Source organism: Urocitellus parryii, chromosome 11, assembly GCF_045843805.1.
Source record: "Urocitellus parryii isolate mUroPar1 chromosome 11, mUroPar1.hap1, whole genome shotgun sequence".
Taxonomy (NCBI): domain Eukaryota; kingdom Metazoa; phylum Chordata; class Mammalia; order Rodentia; family Sciuridae; genus Urocitellus; species Urocitellus parryii.
In genome coordinates this window covers 25908999-25925216 of record NC_135541.1, presented here as the reverse complement: position 1 = coordinate 25925216, position 16218 = coordinate 25908999, and the positions used below count along the sequence as shown (strand labels likewise).

General features: G+C 34.6%; 1 protein-coding gene and 1 non-coding gene across 12 annotated transcripts in view; both read left to right on the top strand.

Annotated features, from left to right (window-relative positions):
* Scmh1 (Scm polycomb group protein homolog 1) overlaps nucleotides 1-16218 on the top strand; it is a 187710-nt gene that overhangs the window by 113498 nt on the left and 57994 nt on the right. The window lies entirely within an intron of this gene.
* On the top strand, nucleotides 10958-11031 carry Trnaa-ugc (transfer RNA alanine (anticodon UGC)). Its single transcript has one exon. It is a non-coding gene; the product is annotated as a tRNA-Ala (tRNA).

Here is a 16218-nt window from a genome sequence, read left to right as displayed (position 1 = left end):
CTGGGTATTAACCTGGTGAGCAGTGAGAGCCATTTAATGGATTTTAAGTGGTAGAATTACAAGCCAGAGCTCTGTTTTGAACCATCCCAATAGCAACAAAAGGATAAATGGTGTCCAGAGGCCAGAAGCATCAGTTAGCCAGCTGGTATCACTCCAGGTCAGAGAGGGAACTAAAGCAGTGACATTGTTGTGGGACAGATAAGATGGGGCCACATTACTCTTGGTTAAAGAAACTGAACAGTAAGCTCTTAAAGTTTATTTTCACACCTACTCCCTCCCTCTCTTCCTTTCCCTCCCTCCCTCTCCTTATTCCAGCTTCTAGCTTTGTCCTTGTAATCTAATTATATCTGGTAACTCTGGCCTTTACTCATGCATCTCTCCAACAGTTTTAGAGCAGCCCATGTTAGCAGTGTTAGGCTCAGTAGAGATTATAGAGAGTGTCTACCTTCCAGGTTGATTTATTGAAATGAAAAATAGGTGTGCAAATACACAGTACTATGTAATATATAATAGTTGCTAATATAGGTTAGTTATATCTGTAGGATACAATATAATATAGAAATTATAGAATTTGGATGCTCACGTAGCCAAGAAACTTGGAACTGCACACAGAGTCCACAACTCTTAAACGGAGCAGAGATACACAGGAGGTTATAAGGATGATATAACAAGAAGGCAGGAGTTAAATTGTAACTTTTAAAACTCATTGTCTTAAGCACTATACAGATTCATTTGGGAAAATAAAAGACCCAAATAGCCAAAGCAATCCTTAGCAAGGGAAGAGAATCAGGAAGCATGTCAATATTGGACCTCATATTATACTACAGAGCTATAATATAACAAAAACTCCATGATACTAGCTCCAAAACAGGTATGAAGACCAATAGAATAGAAGACACAGAGACAAAGCCACATATATACAGTTATCGGATACTAGATAAAGGTGCCAAAAACATACCTTGTAGAAAAGATAGCTTTTTTAACAGATGGTGCTAGGAAAACTGGTGCTACGTGTTTTATTTATATGTAGAAAAATTAAATTTAACCCCCTACCTTTCATCCTGCATAAAAGTGAACTCAAATGGATCAAAGACCTAGGAATTAGACCAGAAATCCTGCAACTGCTAGAAGAAAATGTAGGACCAATTCTCTAACATGTTAACACAGGAACTAACTTCCTTAACAAGATTCTTGAAGTGCAAAAAATAAAATAAATAAATGGGATGGCATCAAATTAAAAAGCTTCTACACAGCAAAGGAAATGAGAGTAAAGAGAACCTACAGAATGGGAGAAAATCTTTGCCACCAGATCCTCAGACAGGGCAATAATATCGAGAGTATACAAAGAAATCAAAAAACTTAACACCAAAAAACAAATAACCAAATTAATAAATGGACAAAAGAACTAAACAGATATTCCTCAAAAGAAGAAATACGAATAAGTGGTCAATAAAAATATGAAAAAATGTTCAATATCTTTAGCAACTAGGGAAATATATACACTGAGGGCTGGGGTTGTGGCTCAGTGGTAGAGCACTTGCCTAGCATTTGTGAGGCACTTGGTTCAGTTCTCAGCACTGCATATAAATAAATAAATAAATAAATAATAAAGGTCCATCAACAGCTAAAAAATATTTACAAAAAAAGAAAATTACATTGAGGGGCTGGGGTTGTGGCTCAGCGGTAGAGCACTCGCCTAGCACGTGTGAGGCCCTGGGTTTGATCCTCAGCACCACATAAAATAAAGATATTGTGTCCATATACAACTAAAAAATACATATTTTTAAAAAATAAAATTACATTGAGATTTCATCTCCAATCAGAATGGCAATTATCAAGAATACAAATGATAATAAAAATTGGCAAGGATGCGGGGGGAAGGTATACTGACGCATTGTTGATAGGACTGCAAATTATTGTAACCACTCTGAAAAACAGTATGGAGATTCATCAAAATCTAGGAATGGAACTACCATATGACCCAGCTACCATTCCTCAGTATATATCTAAAATATTTAAAATCAGCATACTACAGTGATACAGCCACATCAGTATTTTAGAAGCACAAATCACAATATCCAAAACCTAAGTACCCTTCAACAAATGAATGAATAAAGAAGATGTGGAGTACTACTCAACCATAAAGAAGAATGGCATTGTGGTATTTGCCGCTACATGGATAGAACTGGAGAACATCATGCTAAGTGAAATAAGCCAGTCCCAATACGTCAAAGGTCAAATGTTTCTCTAATATACAGAAGCTAATCCAAAATAAGAGGGGGAGAGCAGAAATTTATTTAATTTTTTTAAAGGGAGAGTGAGAGAGAGAGAAGGAGAGAGAGAGAGAATTTTTTTTAATATTTATTTTTAGTTTTTGGCGGACACAACATCTTTGTTTGTATGTGGTGCTGAGGATCGAACCCGGGCCGCATGCATGCCAGGCGAGCGCACTACCGCTTGAGCCACATCCCCAGCCCTAGAGCAGAAATTTAAAAACCAAACAAAGAGGGAGAGAAAGGGGGGAAAAAAGAAGGATTTCATCAAAATAGAGGAAAGATCAGTAGAGTAGATGAAGAGGACTGAGGAGGGGGAAAAAGGGACAGGAAAATGGAATGAATCTGACCAAACTTTCATATATGCATGCATTGATGTGGCATGGTGGGTCCCATCATTATCTGTATCCACAGACACTAATTTTTTAAAGAAATGAAACTGTAAATAGATTGAAGAGGGATCAGTGAAGTGGAGGGAGGGGAGTAGGATGGGGAAGTTCTAGGACTAAATTGGAGCGGGTTGTGTTCCATGCTCTTGTGATAATATCAGGAAGTATCCTGGTGGTGTTTATAACCAAAAAAAGAGTAAATATAGATAAATAATAAAATATAAATCATTTAAAAATTTATTGGTCCTATACTAGGAAAACTGGAACACGTCCACTTGACTGTGACTGACTAGCAGATACTACCTCACAGGGTACTTTTATGTCACCTCTCTGAGTGGCGTGGGTTTGATCAGATACATTTGCAGAACCTCTTCTGAGAAGATACAGCCTTCCATTTGCTAGATTGCTCCTTTTACCGTTAGCTTTAGGCAACTAAGTCACACATTTGAGTTTCAGTAATATGAGTCTTTTAAAGTTGGCTTGTGGTCCCATCATGCATGATTTTAGTTATCTTTCTGTTTTCCCACTGTAGAGATATCTCAGCCCAAAGTCTTTGAAAAAAATGTGACATGTCTTTGTAGTCACAGATGTAGTTACAGATCCACAGACTGTAGGGATAAGAGTTGGGAGGGGGAAAAGAAGCTGGATGTGGAATACCAAATGTGTCAGTTAGCTAGAAGCAGGAAGCAGACATACTTTATTAAACAAACTGGAATTTAGAGGAGTGGAGTTTCAGCGTTGGCATCAGGCCACCTGGCAGCATATAACTGAACCCAGCCAAGATGAGCAAAGCTAATAAAGAACACATCCTCTAAATTACTATGCCAAGGCCAATGAGAGATTTCCATGAATGAAAATTATATTCCAGTTCAGGAAACCAGTAAATGAACTGGGTTTCCCCTGTTCTTTTTTTCTTTTCCATAGTTTTTCCATGTTTTGTGTCATGTAGACACATATCCTCACAAACTAGACTGTCATACATTTTATGATTCCATTTCCAATTCCATATGCTCTATTGTTGCTGCAGAGAGGATAAATTTTATAATGAATTCTTTGGAGCAGCCAAGACTGACAACTAAGGACTATTTAGAGAAACTGAGAAGGCAGCCGAGTCTTAATGTTCTTCATTATTATAATCAGGCATGTTTAGTTTTTTTATCTTATTTATTTGGATGCATTTCCCACATTTACCTGTTGGTTTAAGGGATAACATTGTGGAAAGAACATAGACTTTGGAGACTGAAAGATTCAAATCTTAGTATCTGTCACGTGGCCTTTGGCGAGTCTTTTAAGACTCCTTCCACCATCTTTCCTACCTAAATGCCCCCTCCCTTCCTCTCCCTCCCCTTTGCCCTATCCAGAATTCCTCCATTCCTCCCATGCTCCTTCCAAGTTTGGTTTCTCCATTTTGAAATACCCAAGTGTGATGATTGTCTCAGGAAAAAGCACTTTTGTGATTGAGTCACAAGGTGAACTAGCCACATTTTTTTTTATCAAACATTATCTTAAAAGAATAACTGACTTAAATACTTGGCAGGCATTTTCTCCAAAATTAAATGAGCTGGTCACATCAAGAAGGACAACTTGTAAGCATTTGCTGACAATGATAAATTTATTAAGCTTTCAGATAAAAAACATTATTTTGGAAAATTGTATCCACCTCGAATTTCACATTTTTGTAATGCATAAAGACTTCAGAGACACTCTTTACCATATTCTTGCCCACCTAGAAGTTATTTGGTTAAGGCAGCTGGTTGTCTTAAAATTGAATATGAAATTCAGCTCTATATATACTGGTGGAACCTAGAATCTCAGGGTCAGAGGAACCTCAGAGGTCATCAAATTCAACCTTTCCCTAATTCCATTTGAAAACATCCCCTACAAATGCTCATTTGCCCTCATTTAAATTCTTCCTCACAAAGAGAGAGATTGTACCCTTCCAAAAGGAGCATCTTCCATTTATGATAGCTCTAATGGGTAAAAATGCTATTTTTTAATTTGGAGATAAAAATATGCATTCCCCTAGTATCTGTTCTCTGGTTCTAATTTGTTTCTTGTTTCATCTGAAACCTTTTTAGAGTGTTTGATAATTTTGTTCCTCCAGGCCCTTTTTTTCTCCAGCCATTGAAATTAAACCAAACTCTAGAGTATGATAGTCATGTTAAATAAGAGGATTTTATATTTTCTACTATCAGGTAGGGATGATAATTTACAAGATTTGGATAGTGCTCTTTTTTATTTATTTTTTTAGTTGTAGATGGACACAATACACTTTTGTTTCATTTTTATGTGGTTCTGAGGATCAAACCCAGTACCTTACACATATCAGGCAAGCAATCTACCACTGAGCTACAACCCCATCCCTGGATAGTACTTTTTAAATTATCTTTTATCACACTACCCTGGCTTGGTAAACCAAATGTTTTATTTGTTTGTTTGTTTGTTTGTATGTTCTAATTTATTCGACATGACAGCAAAACGTATTTTCCTTTCATAGTACACAAATGGAGCACAATTTTTCATTTCTCTGGCTGTACACCATTCATGTCTCATACATGTACCTAGGGTAATGATGTCCATCTTGTTCCACCATCTTTCCTACCTGAATGCCCCCTGCCTTTCTCTCCTTCTCCTTTGCCCTATCCAAAATTCCTCCCATGCTCCTCCTTCCACCCCCATTATGGATCAGCATCCATTTTTCAGAGAAAATATTCTGCCTTTCTTTTTTGTGAATTGGCTTACTTCACTTAGCATGATATTTTCCACCTCCATCCATTTACCTGCAAATGCCATGATTTTATTTTCTTTTAATGCTGAGTAATATTCCATTGTGTATAAATCCCACAGTTTCTTTATCCACTCATCTATTGAAGAACTCTAGGTTGGTTCCACAGTTTAGCTATTATGAATTGTGCTGCTATAAACATTGATGTCGCTGCATCACTGTTATATGCTGATTGTAAGTCCTTTGGGTACAGACTAAGGAGTGGGATAGCTGGGTCAAATGGTGGTTCCATTCCAAGTTTTCTAAGGAAACTCCATACTGCTTTCCAGATTGGTTGCATCAGTTTGCAGTCCCACCAGCAATGTAAAAATGTGCCTTTTTCCCCACATCCTCACCAAAACTCATTGTTGCTTGTATTCTTAATAACTGCTATTCTGACTGTAGTGAGATGAAATCTTAGTTTTGATTTGCATTTGTCTAATTGCTAGAGATGTTGAATATTTTTTTTCATATCTTTGTTGATTGACTGTATATCTTCTTCTAAGAAGTGTCTGTTCAGTTCCTTAGCCCATTTATTGATTGGGTTATTTGGGGGGTTTTTGTTTTGTTTTAGTGTTTTTTGTTTTGTTTTGTTTTTTACATATCCTGGAGATTACTGCTCTGTCTGATGTGGATATGGTAAAACTTTGCTCCCATTCTGTAGGCTCTCTATTCACCTCAGTGATTGTTTCTTTTGCTAAAAAGCTTTTCAGTTTGAAACTATCCTATTTATTGATTCTTGATTTTATTTCTTGCACTTTAGGAGTCTTGTTAAGGAAGTAGGGGCCTAATCCGATGTGATGAAGATTTGGGCCTACTTTTTCTTCTATTAAGTGCAGTTATCTATGAGATAACTGTATTTATGTGGGTTTGTCTCTTCGTCCTCTGTTCCACACCATTGGTCTACAAGTCTGTTTTAGTGCCAATACCATGCTGTTTTTGTTACTGTTGCTCTGTAGTGTTGTTTAATGTCTGGTATTGTGATGGCATCTGCTTCACTCTTCTTGCTAAGGATTGCTTTGGCTATTCTGTTTCTCTTACTTTTCCAGATGAATTGCATGATTGCTTTTTCTATTTCTATGAGGAATGTCATTGGGATTTTGATTCGAATTGCATTAAATCTGTATAGTGCTTTTGGTAGTATGGTCATTTTGACAATATTAATTCTGCCTATCCAAGAACAATGGAGATCTTTCCATCTTATAAGGTCTTCCTTAATTTCTATCTTTAGTGTTTCCTTGTTTTCATTGTAGAGGTCTTTCACCTTTTTTGTTGATTCCCAAATATTTTATTTTTTGAGGCTATTATATAAATGGGGGTAGTTTTCCTAGTTTCTGTTTCAGAGGATTTGTTTGGGATGTACAAAGACGAATTTGATTTATGGGTATGGATTTTATATCTTCTACTTTGCTGAATTTATTTATTAGTTCTAGAAGTTTTCTGGTAGAATTTTTTGGATCCTCTAAGTATAGAATCATGTTGTCAGCAAATAGTGATAGTTTGAATTCTTTTCCTATCCATATCCTTTTAATTTTCTTCATCTGTCTAATTGCTCTCGCCAGTGTTTCAAGAACTATGTTAAACAGAAGTGGTGAAAGAGGGCATCCCTGTCTTGTTCCAGTTTTTAGAGGGAATGCTTTCAATTTTTCTCCATTTAGAATGATGTTGGCCTGGGACTTAGGATAGATAGTCTTTATGATGTTGAGATATGTTCCTTTTATCCCTAGTTTTTCTAGTGTTTTGAACATGAATGGATGCTGTATTTTGTCAAATGCTTTTTCTGCATCTATTGAGATGATCATATGATCCTTATCTTTAAGTCTATTGATGTGATGAATTATTGATTTCCGTATGTTGAACCAACTTTGCATCCCTGGATGAACCCCCACTTGATTGTAGTGCACTATCTTTATGTGTATACATATCTTTTTAAAGTTGGGCAATGGACATTTATTTCTTTCTTTATTTATGGTGCTGAGAATTGAACCCAGTGCCTCACATATGCTAGGCAAATGCTCTACCACTGAGCTACAACTCCAGCCCCTGTACTAACTTTCTGATATGTTTTTGTATTCAATTTGCCAGAATTTTATTGATAATTTTTGCATCTATGTTCATTAGAGATATTAGTCTGAAGTTTCTTTCTTTTGTGTCTTTGCCTGGTTTTGGAATCAGGTTGATATTGACCTCATAGAATAAGTTTGGAAGTGTTCCCTCTTTTTCTATTTCATGAACTAATTTGAAGAGTATTGGTATTAGTTCTTCTTTAAAGGTCTTGTAGAACTCAGCTGTGTATCCTACTGGTCCTGGGCTTTTCTTGATTGGTAGACTTTTGATGGTGTCTTTTATTTCATTGCTTGAAATTGATCTGTTTAACTTGTGTATATCGTCCTGATTCAGTTTGGGTAAATCATGTGACTCTAGAAATTTGTCGATGTCTTTAATATTTTCTATTTTATTGTAGTACAAATTTTCAAAATAATTTCTAATTATTTTCTGTATTTCTGTATTGTTCATCATAATATTTCCTTTTTCATCACTGATTTTAGTTATTTGAGTTTTCTCTCTCCTTTTCTTTGTTAGCATGGCTAAGGGGCTATCAATTTTATTTATTTTTTCAAAGAACCAACTTTTTGTTTGGTTAATTTTTCCAATTATTTCTTGTGTTTCAGTTTCATTGATTTCAGCTCTGATTTTAATTATTTCCTGTCTTCTACTACTTTTGGTGTTGATTTAGGTCATTTATTTGTTGACTTTTCCTTCTTTTAAGGATTAAACTCCATGCATTGAACTTTTTCCTCTTAGTACTGCCATCATAGTGTCCCAGAAGTTTTGATATGTCATATGATTGTTCTCATTTACCTCTAAAATTTTTTAATCTCCTCTGCTTTCTTCTGCAATCCATTGTTCATTCAATAGCATATTATTTAGTCTCCAGGTGTTGGAGTAGCTTCTATTTTTTATTTTATCATTGATTCCAAATGTTTTCTTTAGTAAAAACTTCACTATATAAAAGTTTTCTTTCTGTTTTTTCTGTGATAATTTCTCTTCATTCATATCAGAGGGAGAAAGAGTATTTTTCTCTGTAGAAACATGGAAGCCCACCTTAGCACTGAATTCACTCACATATATATGGTTCATTAATCAGATTATACCTCATGGGAAAGAATGAAGGTCACTGGGAAAGACCATAATAATATCTCTAACTCTTATGATTTAGAATTAAGTGTACCCCAAGTTCATGTGTGAGACAATACAAAGACAAAGCTTTCTCTCTTTCTGCTTCCTGATCATCATGTCCTAAGCTGCTTTCTTCCTTTATACACTTATGCCATGATATTCTGCCTCACTTTGGGCACAGAGCAATGGAGTTGGCTATCTATAGACTGAGACCTCTGGAAGTATGAACCCCAAATAATCTTTTTCTCCTCTAAAATTTTTCTTGTCAGGACTTTTATCACAGCAACAAAAAATCTGACTAAAACATTAACCTTTTGTTTATTTCCTAATTAGTATTTGGCTAAGCTAATTACCTTTTCTAATATTGTTTAGAAAGATGTTTAATGAGCACTATTAAACATTTTAATAAGAAGTTAACATTTACCAAGTTCATGTGGGGTCCCAAGAGACATTGATAAATTATCCCATTAAATTTCACAAACCTCTTGTGGGATTTACAGTAATTGTCCTTGTTTTATGAATAAAGAAACTGGAACTCAGAAAGGAGAGGGGAAAGAATAAGAACTAAAAATTTTTTAGTCCCTAGGTCATGTCAAACATAGCATTCATTTATCCACTTCTTCAGACTTTGTCTTAGATAAGCTTCATAATAATCCATAACTCAAAAGAGGCTATTATTTGCAAGGACTTGACCTAAGTCCATGATCTTCTAACTTCAAAATCTTAATTCTTTCTACTATATTACTTTTCACTTCTTTATTCCTCAGAAGAGATATAGAGATAACCATGAGGTAGGTAAGGCTACGGAATTATACATGTAGAGTGAGGTAATTATTGTTAAAGTAATTTGAGAATTGTAAAGTGTGATTCTCATATGATGAAAGTGAATTACTGAGACTTACCAGAAACTCCAGAGCTCTTACACTAGTATCAGATGATGGGGATGGATTTGAAATGTGTGTGGGAATTGAAACAAGAAGAATTGGGTGTGAAAGAAACATTCTTCAAAGCACCAATTGCTAGTCACTTCACTTTTGGACAAGAAAAATCAGCTTTCCAGGCCAGTCGAAATGCAGGGCTAGGGATTTAGCTAATGCAATTGATAATTGATAATTGAGTAAGCCATCTGTATACATACTTATGCATCCAGCCCTGCCAATTCAAATATTCCTAGGAATTTTAAGTTTCATGGAATTACAAGAGATTGGAAGAGCCATCTAAAAGCTTAAGACAGAGAGTATTTTGAGTACACACAAGTTTCTGTGACCTTGCTTTACACCACCTGGAAGCCTGTTTGGATATAGGTTTATGGTGCCTCTCTGATTATTTGTACTTTTTAGTGACAATACAATACCACACCTACATTTGTTATGTGAGTGTTTTCAGAATTATTTTAACATAAGTCACATAAAATAATGTTATTATTCTTGACTAAATTGGCAGAAGCTAGTTCTCAACCCCATCCAGAAAATTTTTTTAAAAAATAGTACATGTATTTTCCATATTAACATTAAGGTGTTTTTAATCTTCTCTTTCTCAGTAACATCTGTTGACTTATATGTAAAATTGAAAATTAAGTAAATTTAATCAAAAATACTTATTTTATTCCTCTTATGTGTTAGTAGTATGTGAGGTACAGCAGGAAATTTAGTTTTATTGGAGGAGATGAGATGTCAATAAATATAAAGTAGAAAGAATTGTGGCTGATTTGACTTTCTTTTGCATCCTGCTTACATTTGCTATATATTTTTAGAACTGTAGAATTCTCATGTAACTTTCACAATGGAAAGACCATTTTGGAAATTTGATTTGGAACAAATTATTTAACCTCTGTTAGCTTTAGTTTCTTCATCTATAAATTGATACAATAAGAGCTCCTATTCATAAGCTCTTTAAAAAGTGGATCATTATGGTCCCCAATACCCTTTCAAAGAATCTTCAAGGTCATAACTATTTTAATAATAATATTAACACCACTTTCTTTTTTACTCAGTTAATTTTTGTACTAATGGTATGAAAGGCTGTGATGAGGAAACTGCTGGTAGCTTGGCATCAAACTAATGATGGCAAGGAAATCTTTCACACATTGTAGAGGGAATCAAAAAAGAAAGAAACCAGGCTCACTTTAGAGTGTCCTTGATGAAGCAGCAAACTTTGTTAATTTTATTAAATCTCAACCTTTGCATATATATCTTTTTAATATATATATATGTGTGTGATGAAAAGCAATTCTGTTGCTGACTTTTTGTGGTTACTTTAAGAAAAAGCACTTGTACAGTTGAGCTATCATTTGAACTAGCTACGTGTTTTGTGGGACTCCATTTTTACTGCAAAGAATGACTCACAGGGGCTGGGAATATAGCTCAGTTGGTAGAGTGTTTGCCTTGCATGCACAAGGCCCTGGGTTCAATCCCCAGCACCACAAAAAAAAAAAAAAAAAAAAAAAGAATAACAGACAAACTGTGGTTATTCAGATTTAGATATTTGGCAGACATTTTCTGAAAAATGAACTAAGTGAACCTTTACTTCAAGAAAACAGTAATAGCATTTGTTACCAATGATAACATTCAAACTTTAAAATGGAAATTTGAAATTTGGAATATGAGTGTCTGCCACCACCACCTTGACAGCTTCTCAAAACTTTAAAAAGATTTTTCTAATGAGAAATCAACTAATATAAATGTTTGATATTACTCAATAAAATATACCAATATTAAAAAAATACACTCAGTGAAATAATATATTCCAAATGACCAAGTCATGATGTTGCAAAATCATACATAGATTAAAATCCATTAAAAATAAGCATAGAGGGAGATAGCAAGGATGGTGGAATGTGATGGACATCATTGTCCAAAGTACATGTATAAAGACACGAATTGGTGTCAGCATACTTTATATACAACCAGATATGAAAAAATTGTACTGTATATGTGTAATAAGAATTGTAATGCTTTCCACTGTCATTTTTTAAAAAAATAAATAAATTGAATAAATAAATAAATAAACATAGAGGGCTGGGGCTATAGCTCAGTAGTAAAGTGCTGGCCTTGCATGTGGCACTGGATCCGATCCTCAGCACCACATAAAAATAAATAAAGGTATTGTGTGTTCATCTACAACTAAGAAAATATTTTTTTTAAAAAAAATCAAGATAGGGGCTGAGGTTGTGGCTCAGCGGTAGAGCGCTCTCCTCGCATGTGCAAGGCCCTGGGTTCCATCCTCAGCACCACATGCAAATAAATAAAATAAGTGTATTGTGTCCAACTACATTTGAAAAAAAAAATCAAGATAGGGGGCTGGGATTGTGGCTCAGTGGTACAGAGCGCTCACCTAGCATGTGCAGGGCCCTGGATTCTATCCTCAGCACCACATAAAAAACTAAATGTTTGGAATAAAGGTATTGTGTCCAATTACAACCAAAGAAATAAATATTTTTTTAAAAAATAAGCTAGACTAGTGGGTTTTAATATTAACAGAGTATGAAAAGTTCATTGGTAAGGTTTTAGATTTCACATTTTGATTAATATCGAAAGAACCTACTACTGAGTTTTGATGTAGTACCAAGGGATAATATCCAAAATTACTTGAAAAGTTACCCTCCCTTTTCCAACTAACGTATATATCTCCAGGAATCTGTATTTGCTTCATATACTTTGATAAAAATGATACATGGTAACATACTGAATGCAGAAACAGGAAAATCCTATATTAAATGAGACATTAAAGAGATTTTCAAAATGTAAAGTAATAACATTCTTCTAGTTTGTTTTGAAAAACACAGTAATTTTCATTAAAATGTTAACATGTTTTGATTAATTTTAAATTATTTTTAATTTCTAATATATTGGTAAATATAACCCACACAAAAAAATCTCTTGATGGACCTCAATAAATTATAATACTATAAAGTGGTTCTAAGACCAAAATCATTAGTTTAGTACATGCAGCAAAAAGGACACTTGTTAGAGTTATCTAGGGAGAGTGCAAATTAGGTCAGAGAAATACTAAGGAATCAAATCATATAGGCCCAGTAGGTCTTAGCTTAAGGACCTTGGCTTTCACTCTAGGTGAGAAGTGAGGATATTGGAGGTTTTGAGCAGAGAAATGATGAGATCTGAGGTATGTTTTAAAAGACTCACTCTGGAGGCTATGTTTAAATATATACTATAGGGATAGGGGCCATTTAAAAGATTATTGTACTAGTCCAGGTTAGAGATTATAGTGGCTCTGATCAAATAAATAGGAGAGAGGGTGTTGGGAAGTGGTCTGATTCTGGACATATTTTACAGTAATAGCTGATGGGCTGCTATTGGGACATGGCATATGAAAAAGAGAGGAGTCAAGGATGACTTCAAGGTTTTTATCCTGAGCCATTTGGATTTGAGAGATAGAGAAGCCTGGGAGAAACAAGTCTAGGGACTTAAGCAGGTGAATTAGGAGTTCATTTGAAGGTATTATACTTTGAATGTGTAATAGACTTTCAAGTGGGAGATTTTTTTTTTAGTCAAGTTTAAGAGAGACTTCTAAGCTGGTAATGTAAATTTGGAAGTTTTAATTATAGATACCATTAAAGAGATCTAGAGACATCTAGGGTTGTGTTCTGAAAGTATGATCCCCTGAGATCAGCAGTGTCAGCAGCACCCAGTATTTTGTTAGAAAATACCCAGACCTGCTGAATCAGATACTCAAGAGCCTAGGGCTCAGAAACCTGGGGTAACAATCCTTATAGGTGATGCTGATGCTGGCAAAGTTTGAGAACCACTAAGGAGTATGAGTGTGGATGAAGAAGAAAAGCTGTCTGACAACTATCCAAGGACATTCCCAATATTTATAGGGTGGTAGGATATTTTTGGATTCACCTTTTTCTATAGTAAGTAATAACCTTGGCTCCCACCAACATCAGTCTCATAATCCACATAAAATAGTTTTGCCACACTCATACCATTGTGTGTCGAGGGGAACTACTAGTAAGAGCTCAAGATTTGTTCACATTTTCCCTCCCTGGGTGGATGATATACAGTTATTATGTTCAAAATTTGCTCAAATAATTTTTTTCATCAATGTATGTTATTCATGTAAAACACAGTTGGGTCCACTTGTTTCTCTTTACATTATTTTAAGTTTAGCTTTTTCCCCATTTTTGTAGATTTAATTTTATTCTTTGATTATGCAGAAAATTAACTAGCTTCCAGCAGTCAAAAAGTTTACAGGGAGAAGTATCTTTCCTTTTTCCTTTTACCTATTCCCATCACTACCACTACCCTCTGTGAATAATCACTTTCCTTGTCTTCTGATTTATCCTTCCAGTATTTCATCTTGCAAATTAAGCAGATGCATGCATTTTTTTCTCACCCTTCTTTCTTGCACAAAAGGTAGCATACTTTACTCTGGGAGTCACTCCATTGCAAGCACAAAGCTCTCCCTCATTCTAAGTTGTAGAATATACCATTATGTTTTTATACATACCATAGTTTAGTCAATCAATCTTTTGCATTTGGGCCTCAGGTATTTCCAGTATTTTACAATCACAAATAATGCTGCAGTTAATTAAGTTTTATATATGTATTTTAATACTTTGGATATATATCTTCAGGATAAATTTCCAGACATGGTATTATTGAGTCTAAAGGTAATAATTTTGTTAGATATTGCCAAATTCCCCTCTACAGAGATGATACTGATTTTATTCTCACTAGCAATGTAACATTGCTTATTTTCCTGTAGCCTTATGAATAGAATCTATTATCAGGGTTTTGAAGTTTTTGCCAAACTGTGTTTCCTCTTTTGAGAAGTTTCTGTTTTAATTCTTTTGCCCATTTATTGATTAAGTTATTTGTTTGTTGGTTTGTTTTGGTATTAAGTTTTTTGAGTTCTTTATAAATTGTGAATATTAATCCCCTATTGGTGGGGTAGCTGGCCAAGATTTTCTCCCGTTCTATATGCTCTCTCTTCATATTCTTGTTTCCTTTGCTGTGCAGAAGTTTTTTAGTTTGATGATATCCCACTTATTGCCTCTTGGTTTATGGTTGTTAATATATGGTTGAAATATGGGCGTTGATCTTGAGTTTTGCAGGTCTTGTTAAGGAAGTCAGTGCCAGCACCTATATTATGGAGTATTTGACCCTATGTTTTCTTCTAGAAATTGTAAAGTTTCTGGTCTAATTTCTAAGTATTTGATCCATTTCAATTTGAGTTTTGTGCAGGGTGAGAAATAGGGGTCTAATTTTATTTTTCTACGTATAACTATCCAGTTTTCTCAGCACTGGTTGTTTAAAAGGCTGTCTTTTTTCCAAGATATATTTTTGACATCTTTGTCAAATATCAGATAGCTATATGTATGTGGCTTTGTCTCTTTATGACTTCTATTCTGATCCATTGGTGTTTGTGTCTAGTTTGATGCCAATACTGTTTTTGTTACTACAGATTAGTAGTATAATTCCAGATCATATATTGTGATGCCTCCTGCTTCATTTTTTGCATAGTGTTGTTTTGGTTATTCTGTGTCTCATATTCTTCCAGATGAATTTAAGAATTGTTTTTTGCTAATTCTGTGAAGAATGTCATTGATATTTTGATAGGGATGGCATTGAATCTATATATTGCTTTTGGTTGTATGGCCATTTTGACAATAATTCTACCTGTCCAAGTTGTCTATTTTCTAAAGTCTTCTTCAGTTTATTTCTTCAGTGTTCTATAATTATCATTGTAGAGCTCTTTTTTAAAAATATTTTGTTTTAGTTGCTGTTGGGCATAATACCTTTATTTTATTTTTATGTGGTGCTGAGGATCAAACCCAGTATCCCGCACATGCTAGGAGAGCACTCTACCACTGAGCCACAACCCCAGCCCTAATTGTAGAGCTCTTTTATCTCCTTGGTTAGATTAATTCCCAAGTATTTAACTTTTTGAGGTTATTATGAATGGGATGGTTTTTTTTTATTTCTTCATTGGCTGAATCACTGATGGAGTTCAGGAAAGTCCTTGATATATGGGTGTTGATCTTGTATCCTGCTACATTGCTAAATTCATTTATAAGCTCTAGAAGTCTTCTGGTGGAATTTTTTGGACCTTCTAGATATATAATCATATCATCAGCAAACAGAGATAGTTTGATTTTTTTTTCCTATTTAGTATGAATATGTTTCTGGTTTCCTGCCATTTTGGTTTTTTGCTCTATTCTGTCTTGATTCTCATTTTGTTGATTATTCTCCTACAGAAGTTCCTCTGTGAGTTTGAGGATTTGTTTTTAATTCCTCTGCATGTACTTTACCTTTGAGCATTCTTTTTTTTATTATTTCTTTCTAAAATTTTCTTTTTAACTGGTTTTTTAAAAAAATAAATGACAGCAGAATATATTATAATTCTTATTACACATATACAGCACAATTTTTCATATCTCTGGTTGTATATAAAGTATGTTGACACCAATTCGTGTCTTCGTACATGTATTTTGGGTAATGATGTCTAACACATTCCATCATCCTTGCTAATGTGAGTATTCTTTTTTTTTTAAAAGGAAAGAGGTAGAGAGAAAGAGAATTTTTTTTGTAGATGTACACAACACAATGCCTTTATTTTTTTTTTAATGTGGTGCTGAGAATCGAAACCT